At 42.2% G+C, this 13,455-nt stretch overlaps 1 pseudogene; it reads right to left on the bottom strand.

Annotated features, from left to right (window-relative positions):
* LOC135550269 (kinesin-like protein KIF18A) overlaps window positions 1-13,455 on the bottom strand; it is a 29,551-nt pseudogene that overhangs the window by 3,077 nt on the left and 13,019 nt on the right.

Here is a 13,455-nt window from a genome sequence, read left to right as displayed (position 1 = left end):
GTCTCTGGACCTACTCACTGTCACAGTCATACTCTGGACCTAGTTTTGTCCCATGGAATAAATGTTGTGGATCTTAATGTTTTTCCTCATAATCCTGGACTATCAGACCACCATTTTATTATGTTTGCAATTGCAACAAATAATCTGCTCAGACCCCAACCAAGGAACATCAAAAGTCGTGTTATAAATTCACAGACAACACAAAGATTCCTTGATGTCCTTCCAGATTCCCTCTGTCTACCCAAGGACGCCAGAGGACAAAAACATGTTAACCACCTAACTGAGGAACTCAATTTAACCTTGCGCAATACCCTAGATGCAGTTGCACCCCTAAAAACTAAAAACATTTCTCATAAGAAACTAGCTCCCTGGTACACAGAAAATACCCGAGCTCTGATGCAAGCTTCCAGAAAATTGGAACGGAAATGGCGCCACACCAAACTGGAAGTCTTCCGACTAGCTTGGAAAGACAGTACCGAAGAGCCCTTACTGCTGCTCGATCATCCTATTTTTCTAACTTAATTGAGGAAAATAAGAACAATCCGAAATTCCTTTTTGATACTGTCGCAAAGCTAACTAAAAAGCAGCATTCCCCAAGAGAGGATGGCTTTCACTTTAGCAGTGATAAATTCATGAACTTCTTTGAGGAAAATATCATGATTATTAGAGAGCAAATTACGGACTCCTCTTTAAATCTGCGTATTCCTTCAAAGCTCAGTTGTCCTGAGTCTGCACAACTCTGCCAGGACCTAGGATCAAGAGAGACGCTCAAGTGTTTTAGTACTATATCTCTTGACACAATGATGAAAATAATCATGGCCTCTAAATCTTCAAGCTGCATACTGGACCTTATTCCAACTAAACTACTGAAAGAGCTGCTTCCTGTGCTTGGCCCACCTATTTTGAACATAATAAACGTCTCTCTATCCACCGGATGTGTACCAAACTCACTAAAAGTGGCAGTAATAAAGCCTCGACCCAGAAAATATAAAAACTAAATCGGCCTATATCGAATCTTCCATTCTTCTCAAAATTTTTAGAAAAGGCTGTTGCGCAGCAACTCACTGCCTTCCTGAAGACAAACAATGTATACGAAATGCTTCAGTCTGGTTTTAGACCCCATCATAGCACTGAGACTGCACTTGTGAAGGTGGCAAATGACCTTTTAAATGGCATCAGACCGAGGCTCTGCATCTGTCCTCGTGCTCCTAGACCTTAGTGCTGCTTTTGATACCATCGATCACCACTTTCTTTTGGAGAGATTGGAAACCCAAATTGGTCTACACGGACAAGTTCTGGCCTGGTTTAGATCTTATCTGTCGGAAAGATATCAGTTTGTCTCTGTGAATAGTTTGTCCTCTGACAAATCAACTGTACATTTCGGTGTTCCTCAAGGTTCCGTTTTAGGACCACTATTGTTTTCACTATATACTTTACCTCTTGGGGATGTCATTTGAAAACATAATGTTAACTTTCACTGCTATTTGGATGACACACAGCTGTACATTTCAATGAAACATGGTGAAGCCCCAAAATTGCCCTCGCTAGACGCATGTGTTTCAGACTTTCTACTTTTAAGCTCGGACAAAACAGAGATGCTTGTTCTAGGTCCCAAGAAACAAAGAGATTTTCTGTTGAATCTGACAATTAATCTTAATTGTTGTACAGTCGTCTCAAATAAAACTGTGAAGGACCTTGGCGTTACTCTGGACCCTGATCTCTCTTTTGAAGAACATATCAAGACCATCTCAAGGAGAGCTTTTTTCCATCTACGTAACATTACAAAAATCAGAAACTTTCTGTCCAAAAATGATGCAGAAAAATTAATCCATGCTTTTGTCACTTCTAGGTTAGACTACTGCAATGCTCTACTTTTCGGCTACCCGGATAAAGCACTAAATAAACTTCAGTTAGTGCTAAATACGGCTGCTAGAATCCTGGCTAGAACCAAAACATTTGATCATATTACTCCAGTGCTAGCCTCTCTACACTGGCTTCCTGTCAAAGCAAGGGCTGATTTCAAGGTTTTACTGCTAACCTAAAAAGAATTACATGGGCTTGCTCCTACCTATTTCTCTGATTTGGTCCTGCCGTACATACATACACGTACGCTACGGTCACAAGTGCAGGCCTCCTAATTGTCCCTAGAATTTCTAAGCAAACAGCTGGAGGCAGGGCTTTCTCCTATAGAGCTCAATTTTTATGGAACGGTCTGCCTACCCATGTGAGAGACACAGACTCGGTCTCAACCTTTAAGTCTTTACTGAAGACTCATCTCTTCAGTGGGTCATATGATTGAGTGTAGTCTGGCCCAGGAGTGGGAAGGTGAACGGAAAGGCTCTGGAGCAACGAACCGCCCTTGCTGTCTCTGCCTGGCCCGGTTCCCCTCTTTCTACTGTGATTCTCCGCCTCTAATCCTATTACAGAGTCACTGGCTTACTGGGGCTCTCTCATACCGTCCCTGGGAGGGGTGCGTCACCTGAGTGGGTTGAGTCACTGATGTGATCATCCTGTCAGGGTTGCCCCCCCCAGATCTTTGTGGGCTATACTCAGCTTTGTCTCAGCATGGTAAATTGGTGGTTGAAGATATCCCTCTAGTGGTGTGGGGGCTGTGCTTTGGCAAAGTGGGTGGGGTTTTATCCTTCCTGTTTGGCCCTGTCCGGGGGTGTCCTCGGATGGGGCTACAGTGTCTCCTGACCCCTCCTGTCTCAGCCTCCAGTATTTATGCTGCAGTAGTTTATGTGTCGGTGGGCTCGGGTCAGTTTGCTATATCTGAAGTACTTCTTCTGTCCTATTCGGTGTCCTGTGTGAATTTAAGTGTGCTCTCTCTCATTCTCTCCTTCTTTCTCTCTCTCGGAGGACCTGAGCCCTAGGACCATGCCTCAGGACTACCTGACATGATGACTCCTTGCTGTCCCCAGTCCACCTGGCCGTGCTGCTGCTCCAGTTTCAACTGTTCTGCCTTATTATTATTGGACCATGCTGGTCATTTATGAACATTTGAACATCTTGGCCATGTTCTGTTATAATCTCCACCTGGCACAGCCAGAAGAGGACTGGCCACCCCACATCGCCTGGTTCCTCTCTAGGTTTCTTCCTAGGGAGTTTTTCCTAGCCACCGTGCTTCTACACCTGCATTGCTTGCTGTTTGGGGTTTTAGGCTGGGTTTCTGTACAGCACTTTGAGATATCAGCTGATGTACGAAGGTATATATGAATAAATTTGATTTGATTTTGATTTGAACCCTGACTTCTATTAAAACATTTGAAAAATAAAAAATCCTGTAAAGTAATTTAGAAACATCCTCCACCAAGCACTTACATGGAAGTGCATACACCTTGAATGTATTCACTGTGTTAAGACCTTTGGAATGTTGCGGATATAAAACATAAAGAGTTCCATATTTTACTTGACAAACAGTCACATCTGTTCTACACACATTTATATGGGAGCGTTCTATAAACTTGCTTCTCCCTGAACAGGGTCCAGGGTTCATTCTGTTCAGCCAGAACACTTTTTCTGTTAGTGGTTGGTGAGGCCTTGCTACTTGGTTTACTAGTTTGATCTCAAGTGCAAGATAAGAATGCATTATCCAGTCTAAATCACAGTAGGCTGTCGGCTTCAGCATGTGGGTATTCGCTAACAACATTCCAGTTGTTTGCCATAGAAATGTCATACATGGCCCAGGGATTAAAGTTTTTTTTATTTTTATAAATCCCATGGTAAACGTTTTGGCTCGAGGTCCACATCGGGATTTCAAAATTCAACAGAGGGCAGCACAGATTTTTTAATGACCGATTTGTTTATCTAAATCGATTTACGGTCATGAAAAAGAGCAATTATTTGAAAATAGATACAGTTGAAGTCGGAAGATCACATACACTTAGGTTGGAGTCATTAAAACTTGTTTTTCAAACACTCCACAAACATCAACCACTCTACAACTCACCCCCTCTGAACGTGCCTTAGACAAGAGAGCTAGTTTTATTTCCAGCTCTGTATTACAAAGCACTACAATTGTTCCATTTGCCTAACGAAACCTCTGTGACCTGTGTATCCACTACTATACACAGGCACCATTACTTATGAATGCATTTATTGGGTAGATGCATTGTTAGCTGCCCCCAAGACTGTCAAAATAAACACAAAACCACTAGAGGGATTCATGGTGGCATGAGCATACCTGCAACAAGAAATAAATAAATAAATAGGGGTACATACAGTTGAAGTTGGAAGTTTACATACATTTAGGTTGGAGTAATTAAAACACATTTTTCAATCACTCCACAAATTTCTCATTCACAAACTATAGTTTCGGCAAGTCGGTTAAGACATCTACTTTGTGCATGACACAAGTCATTTTTCCAACATTTGTTTACAGACAGATTATTTCACTATCACAATTCCAGTGGGTCAGAAGTTACACTAAGTTGACTGTGCCTATAAACAGCTTGGAAAATTCAAGAAAATTATGTCATGGCTTTAGAAGCTTCTGGTAGGCTAATTGACATCATTTGAGTAAATTGGAGGTGTACCTGTGGATGTATTTCAAGGCCTACCTTCAAACTCAGTGCCTCTTTGCTTGACATCATGGGAAAATCAAAAGAAATCAGCCAAGAAAACAAATTGTAGACCTCCACAAGTCTGGTTCATCCTTGGGAGTAATTTCCAAATGCCTGAAGGTACCATGTTCATCTGTACAAACAACAGTACGCAAGTATAAACACCATAGGACCATGCAGCCATCATACCACTCAGGAAGGAGTCGTGTTCTGTCTCCTAGAGATGAACGTACTTTGGTGCGAAAAGTGCAAATCAATCCCAGAACAGCAGCAAAGGACCCTGTGAAGCTGCTGGAGGAAACAGGTACAAAAATATTTATATCCAGAGTGAAATGAGTCCTATATCGACATAATCTGAAAGGCTGCTCAGCAAGGAAGAAGCCACTGCTCCAAAACCGCCATAAAAAAGCCAGACCACGGTTTGCAACTGCACAAGGGGACAAAGATCAAACTTTTTTGGAGAAATGTCCTCTGGTCTGATGAAACAAAAATAGAACTGTTTGGCCATAATGACCATCGTTATGTTTGGAGGAAAAAAGGGGAGGCTTGCAAGCCGAAGAACACCATCCCAACCGTGAAGCACGGGGGTGGCAGCATCATATTGTTGGGGTGCTTTGCTGCACGAGGGGCTGGTGCACTTCACAAAATAGATGGCATCATGATGGAGGAAAATTAGGTGGATATATTGAAGCAACATCTCAAGACATCCGTCAGAAAGTTAAAGCTTGGTCGCAAATGGGTCTTCCAAATGGACAATGACAAGGGCATACTACCAAAGTTGTGGCAAAATGGCTTAAGGACAACAAAGTCAAGGTATTGAAGTGGCCATCACAAAGCCCTGACCTCAATCCTATAGAAAATGTGTGGGCAGAACTGAAAAAGCGTGTGCGAGCAAGGAAGCCTGCAAACCTGACTCCGTTCCACCAGCTCTGTCAGGAGGAATGGGCCAAAATTCACCCAACTTATTGTGGGAAGCTTGTGGAAGGCTACCCGAAACGTTTGACCCAAGTTAAACAATTTAAAGGAAATGCTACCAAATACCAATTGAGTGTATGTAAACTTCTGACCCACTGAAAATGTGATGAAAGAAATAAAAGCTGAAATATATAATTCTCTCTACTATTATTCTGACATTTCACATTCTTAAAATAATGTGGTGATCCTAAATGACCTCAAACAATTATTTTTTTACTAGGATTAAATTTTAGGAATTGTGAAAAACTAATTTATTTGGCGAAGGTGTATGTAAACTTCCAACTTCAACTGTATGTCCATTACAATTTCTACATACATTCTATCTAGTCTTAGACATTCATGTGGTCTGGAGTGTTATTTTATATCCAAAATAATCACCCTCCTGAGAACTTTGACCCCTGCATGGCCTTACCATCTGTGTTAGAGCACCATAATCATATTTTAAGAAAATCAATCACATCTGAATAGATCTTAGTTGGCGCCGGTATAAAAATAAGACACAGCGTATCACTACCATTGAAAGATGAAGGAATAACCTCTCTGTAAAATACTGAAAGGAGAAGTCCATGTCTGCAGTAGGCCTAATAAGGGTTCTCATCTTTTGGCAGTTGGAGAAATGTAGAGGTAGCCAAAGAAAGTGAACTTGGTGACCTTTACACAGTGCAGACATTAATCAGAGGTGTAAGGGAGAAAGGGCCGGGACACATTCATGCCCACAAATTGAGTTTCACCAGTCCCGACAAGCCCAGCTACTGTGACATTGAATATGGCTAAGTAGGAGAAAGAAGAAAATGAATCAAATCGAGTAAGGCAAAAGAAAAATATAATTTGATGTTTCAAAGAAACCAAGACTTAAAGGCCCAGTGCAGTCAAAAACACGATTTTCAGTGTGTACTGCGTCTGGCCCGCACCAGGAGTCGCTAGTACGCAATGGGACAAGGACATCACTGCCGACCAAACCCTCCCCTAACCCGGACGACGCTGGGCCAATTGTGCGCCTCCCCATGAGTCTCCTGGTCGTGGCCGGCTACGACAGAGCCTGGACCCAAACCCAGAATCTCTAGTGGCACAGCTAGCACTGCAATGTAGTGCCTTAGACCACTGCCACTTCAAATCTTTTATCTTGCCTATTGACCCCCAATGGCACACATACACAAGCCATGTCTCAATTGTCTCATAAATTCTTCTTTAACCGGTCTCCTCCCATTCATCTACAGTGATTGAAGTGGATTCAATAAGGAAGTGGATTCAATATCTTACACCTGGATTCACCTGGTCAGTGTTCATACAGTTTTGTAAACTCAGTGTATATTTCCACACTATGTGGTTGGAATAACTGTTTAATAAGAGCTGTTTGAAAATACTGAAATTTAAGCCTGTTTTGGTGTGATGGAGTTTTGGCCTGCCCTGTGACATCGCCAGGCGGCAAACTACTTAATAGACCAATAAGAGAGTTCCAAACCATTCTGCCAATAACAGCTAATTTTCAGTTTTCCCCTCCCCAGACAGTCTTAGAACAATTCTTGCTTGAGAAATTGCTCTTCGCTAAGAAGCTATTTTTGCTTCTTTTTGACAATGTTTATGGAATACAATCACGGTAAGATTACTTAATTGTTATCCAGAAATGAATTGATATGGAGATAAAATCTGCTGCATTGGACCTTTAACCAATCATGTAAACATAACAAGGCCACATAAAATCCTTATGGAACACAAAGCAAGGAACGAGGGAAAACAACTTATGGCCGACAAAGCAGGAGTGGACATATCCTATGATTAGTCCTAAATTATTTCATGGTATAAGTGGTTCACAATCACTAGCCATAATGGATGACTCACACGCTTAGCAACCTGTCGTATAAAGGATACAGCTACACTGAATGGATCACCATATTAGTCATCAGTGAGGATGAGTCATACACACTACATACTGTTAATTATTGGTCATTTGATCAAGACTAACTTAGATACAACTAACTTTACATACAACTGATTAAATGGGAAAAATTGATATAGGCTACACAATTAATTTTTAATATACACCAAAGTCGTTTTAATATATATGGGTCTTCCATTAACCGGCCTAAATGTTATAAATAGAATTTTGGGATTTAATTATGTAATAAGAGCCTTAAATGTATTAACATGAATAAATACAATGTTTTACGAGAATAGGAAGACTATGATAAAAACCTGGCCGAGATTGAGGATTATGTCACCAAAAGAACGTTAGCAGGGTTGTTCGAGTATAAAAGCTGGTGTGTAAGAGTAAAGTGGAGAGCACGTTGCATCAGAGCACGAGGAGGCAGACTCACTTGTTGCAGTGAGACACTGTGGCTGCATCATTTACATGCTGCTGACCACAGCCCTGTGACGCCACTTCCTACCTACTACATTTTACTGAGGAGGAGGCAATTCCCAGAAATGTGAGCTGTGTGGTAGTGGATTTGACATATCAATTTGCCTACTCTAACCCCACCCCTCCACAGACAAGATAGAACAACCAACTAAATTGTTTAATGTAGAAGCTTTTAAGTGACAATGCTCACATTTTTAACAACATATTTGCGTATCATAAAAGGGAGGGGGAGATATGGAAGATTAATGGACCTATTTATTCATGTGAAGAGAAGAATGCAATATTTAGGAAATTTGAGTCACAGCTCAGATAGCAAGGCAGGATGAGGGGACAGTGATAAATGCTACTGCTTCTCTGACGGAGATCTGGCCCGGCAATAAATGGCAGCCAAGTTCTTTCAATCACATATTTTTGGCTTGTAGGATTAATACATGCATGAGGTGCTATTTCTGGTGGAGACAGCGCCGTATTAGGGTCGCTTGGCTGCTGCCTCCCTCTTTATAGCCTGCTGCTGTTCTTGCTGACGGGGCAGGGGCGTTTTACGCTTGCCTTGCCTACCTTCTTTTCACTGCAGTGAATTTGCATTTTCATGAATGAGGTTTGAGCAGCCTGGGTTGGGAGGGCTGGATGCTGGATTGACTGAGTACAAGATATGGAGGAAAGGGGGAGGGGGGCAAGGAGGGAGAGAGTGATCGAGCAGGAACAAGTAAGACTGGCACAGAACGAGGTTGCAGGAGAGATAGAGAAGAGTGATTGAAATTGTGTGGGCCATCCTGTGCTGAAGGGAGATAAAGGGATGGGTACAAGGCATTGGACTGGCGGGCTGCAGAAACCTATTGAGAGGTCATGTGTGGTGACCTGCCCTCGTATCCACTTAGAGATGGTGCAGTAATAAAAAGGTTGGAGGGAGGATTTCCATACTCAAGCTCTGATGCTAGTTACACAAACACAGAAAAAAAACAAAGATTTCACACGAACAGGTAACATGATTTGGACAAGATCTTATTTCATATCAAAAGCCTAAATCATACACAGAAGTGATAGTCCAGTGTCCCATTGTGACATAGCTACCTGGCTCTGAGACCACCATCTGCAGGGGACACAAAGCCCGAACACACACCTTCCTACAATTCCCAACCAACGCGTCTCCGGTACGCATCCTCTATTCATTTGAATGTGTTGACAATTGGAGAAACTGCTTGAGCTGCACTGAGAATGAGAAAAGTATGAAAGCTAACGGTCCAATATTCTAGAACACTGAAGTGTATATGTGTGCCGGTTTTGGACTATGATAAACCCTTATGTTAAGTCCATGTTAACGCAAAAACAGACTCAACCGCACAAATGTCGGGCAGTCCCCAGAAACACTCAGCCACACAAATGCCCAGCTGTCCAGTCTTCAGTCAGCTGTTCCACAAAAAGCACGTTTTAAAACTGTTATGAGGATTATTTTATTTTAAACGGTAATTGTGGCAGCCCTAGTACAAAGTGTTTTTTAAGCCATTTCCTGTTGCGCCGTGGTCATCTGGTGTTGTTTTCTTTAAAAATGTAGCTGACGTTTCCCACAAAGTGTTTCAATCAAATGTAGACCACCTGTTCAGCAGAAAATATCATTACAGACAATTTGGACGGCCATATTTCACATACTTCCTTATTGTACTTCCCTAAAGGTTTTCCCAGTCCTTTTTTTTCTCTGAAGGGGTCTCAAGTATCATTTCATTTTCACAAAATATCTTTAGTTCCAGACCAGAAAGTCCGCATAGCTGAACAACTGGAAATTACATTCTATTTCATGTCGGAATAGTTTTTGTAGTTTATTTACAGAACGCCTATTTTTTGTATTTTTCCTCGCTTAAGAATCAGTTGGAGTGCCAATTGATGTCCCATCATCTCTTGAGGTTGGCAGAAGGGAAACTAAGTTGTTACACTAAACACCAGTGATCAGTGGGAATAAAACAATAAAAAACACTTAATCCACAGATCAATATTACTCATGGTCGCACTTCAGTTTGACCACTACAGTGGGGATGTTTAATATTGCCAGTTCATTATTTTAACCATTCCAGTCTTTGTGGTCTTCTGAAACAAGCCTTCTCTGTTAACACCCCAAGTTTATACTAGTGAATCCTGGAACCAGTTTTAGCACAACTTAAATTGCTGATGAACAATTAACAGCTGAAACAGAGCTTTTACCACAGGAGTGATGACTTTGATGGACATATTTGATCCCCTCGGACTGTCACTATGAAGGATTCCATGTGGCAAGCGGTTAGATTAATGACCAGGTTAGCAGGCCTGAGGGAGAGTAAAGACAGGTTTACCTTTCGATGATGGATTGGGTTGAAGGCGCAGCGAGACTCTCCTCTTATGTTTCTCAGCACCTGAGTGACAGACAACAGTATGTTCAACAACACCGCCTCCTTCATGAATACCATGCCACCCCCCCAGTTATCAGCACAACACACAGCATGACTGGCATCACAGCTCAGCCTGCACAGTTATCAATAGAACAGACACAATCGTGCCTCAGCATTTGGCTGTGGCAAATGTGAAAAGTCATCATGAACTGCGCAGCAAAATCTACTGTTGTACACTTGCCTGGTTAAAGAATGGGTAGCCCTTTACACTTGTATCTGCATTTGGGTTGAAAATGGCAGATTTGGACATGATAAGCACCTAAATTGGAACGTAATGGCTGTACAGGAACATGCTATACATGATGTCAGATCTCAGGCTCTGCACTTCACAGCTCTGTATGGGTTTTGACTGACAGCTGTTCCGAACTTGAGCACCGCACACGACAAGAAGTTGCCCCCATCCCTTCCGCTAATTTGGCAACTTTAGAAAATGTTCTGTCTGAGTGATGAAAATGCTGTAAGTTGCAAGGACTCTATGTATTTTGAAAGATGAGATGCTAAGAATTATAATAAATACTGCTTTGATGTCATAGAAGCAAGCCTAACACCCATGAGTCCCAATGTGCACTTCACATTTCCATATCATAAAACTCATGTAATATACATTGTCAACATGTATGATTACTATGTTTGATGTACAGTTACAAAATACCATGGTGTTATACCCTTGGTTGTCCTGAACAGAATGAGCCGGTTTGTTGTATTGTGGAAACATTTGCAGCGGACCACGCATTTGAATTTACTCATGAAACATTGCAACCTGTTTCTCTGTACTGCTTTGTGAAAACCTAACACTAAGATCCTATTTTTATCATTTTGCTAGTCATGTTGGCAATAGAACAAGCTCTCACATTTCACCCACCTGACCCAAATTGTGATTTATAAAAATGGACAGTTTTGGATTGTGTAAGCAACAATAATTGTGTAAAGGCGAGGATGCAGGGCTGTATTCCAGATAAAACAACTACAAGTATGCTTGCTCTAATTCCTAAACGGCACAGTTATGAGAGCTCAAAAAAGCAATGTATAGTTGAGGACTTCTGAGTCGTAAAACTGCATTGAAATTAATTTGGAACTGTGCACACTTGAGGTGTGTGGCCACTTGGAAACATCAGTTAGACTTCACACTCAAACCTTTTAATGATTTTGTCTTTTGTTTGACCCATCTCAAATTTCCCAAGAATATTCTTATCATGTTACTGCAGGGAGAATTTCGGGATTTTGTTAAAAACTAATGTGGCAAAAAAACGACAGTAAATTTAAAAATGCAAATAAAATCAACAGTGAAATGTTTGGATTCAGTCTCGTGTCAGCTGAACGGTTGGCCTAACCTCTCGTCTAATAATTTTCCTATAATCTCCACGGTTCCCTTTAAATTTCTACCATGGCTATACATTTCCATATTCTTTTCTTTTTCTGTAAGAAACATTTACATTTAGCTCTATCCCTATCCAAATCCCACAAGTGTAAGGGGTTAAAAGTTCAATGCAGCTATTTTTGATCAAAATATGAAATCATTTCTGGGTAACAAGTTCTTTAATGTGATTTTACCAATTTTAATTGAAAACAAAGAAACAAAAATAGCTTCTGAGCAAAGAGCAATTTCTCAAGCAATAAGTTTTCTAGGACTGTCTGGGGTTGGCCTGAATGGGGAAGGGAAAACTATCTGTTATTGGCAGAGGTTTGGAACTCATTCTTATTAACTAATTTACCACTTGGTGATGTCACCAGGCAGGCCAAAATGCCATCTCGCCAAAACAGGCAGACATTTAGGCAGTCTTTTCTTAAACTATAAAAGGGAATTATCATAATTTCATAGTGTAGAAATATACACTGCTCAAAAAAATAAAGGGAACACTAAAATAACACATCCTAGATCTGAATGACTGAAATAATCTTATTAAATACTTTTTTCTGTACATAGTTGAATGTCCTGACAACAAAATCACACAAAAATTATCAATGGAAATCAAATTTATCAACCCATGGCGGTCTGGATTTGGAGTCAAAATTAAAGTGGAAAACCACACTACAGGCTGATCCAACTTTGATGTAATGTCCTTAAAACAAGTCAAAATGAGGCTCAGTAGTGTGTGTGGCCTCCACGTGCCTGTATGACCTCCCTACAACGCCTGGGCATGCTCGTGATGAGGTGGTGGATGGTCTCCTGAGGGAACTCCTCCCAGACCTGGACTAAAGCATCCGCCAACTCCTGGACAGTCTGTGGTGCAACGTGGTGTTAGTGGAAGGAGCGAGACATGATGTCCCAGACGTGCTCAATTGGATTCAGGTCTGGGGAACGGGCGGGCCAGTCCATAGCATCAATGCCTTCCTCTTGCAGGAACTGCTGACACACTCCAGCCACATGAGGTCTAGCATTGTCTTGCAATAGGAGGAACCCAGGGCCAGCCGCACCAGCATATGGTCTCACAAGGGGTCTGAGGATCTCATCTCGGTACCTAATGGCAGTCAGGCTACCTCTGGCGAGCACATGGAGGGCTGTGCAGCCCCCCAAAGAAATGCCACCCCACACCATGACTGACCTACCGCCAAACTGGTCACGCTGGAGGATGTTGCAGGCAGCAGGACGTTCTCCACGGCGTCTCCAGACTCTGTCACGTGCTCAATGTGAACCTGCTTTCATCCGTGAAGAGCACAGGGAGCCAGTGGCGAATTTGCCAATCTTGGTGTTCTCTGGCAAATGCCAAATGTCCTGCATGGTGTTGGGCTGTAAACACAAACCCCACCTGTGGACGTCGGGCCCTCATACCACCCTCATGGAGTCTGTTTCTGACCGTTTGAGCAGACACATGCACATTTGTGGCCTGCTGGAGGTCATTTTGCAGGGCTCTGGCAGTGTTCCTCCTACTCCTCCTTGCACAAAGGCGGAGATAGCGGTCCTGCTGTTGGGTCGTTGCCCTCCTACGGCCTCCTCCACGTCTCCTGATGTACTGGCCTGTCTCCTGGTAGCGCCTTCATGCTCTGGACACTACGCTGACAGACACAGCAAACCTTCTTGCCATAGCTTGCATTGATGTGCCATCCTGGATGAGCTGCACTACCTGAGCCACTTGTGTGGGTTGTAGAGTCCGTCTCATGCTACCACTAGAGTGAAAGCACCGCCAGCATTCAAAAGTGACCA

This window comes from Oncorhynchus masou, chromosome 1, assembly GCF_036934945.1.
Source record: "Oncorhynchus masou masou isolate Uvic2021 chromosome 1, UVic_Omas_1.1, whole genome shotgun sequence".
In the NCBI taxonomy this organism is placed as follows: domain Eukaryota; kingdom Metazoa; phylum Chordata; class Actinopteri; order Salmoniformes; family Salmonidae; genus Oncorhynchus; species Oncorhynchus masou.
The sequence above is the reverse complement of the archived record's forward strand: the minus strand, read 5'-3'. Positions and strand labels throughout refer to the sequence as shown.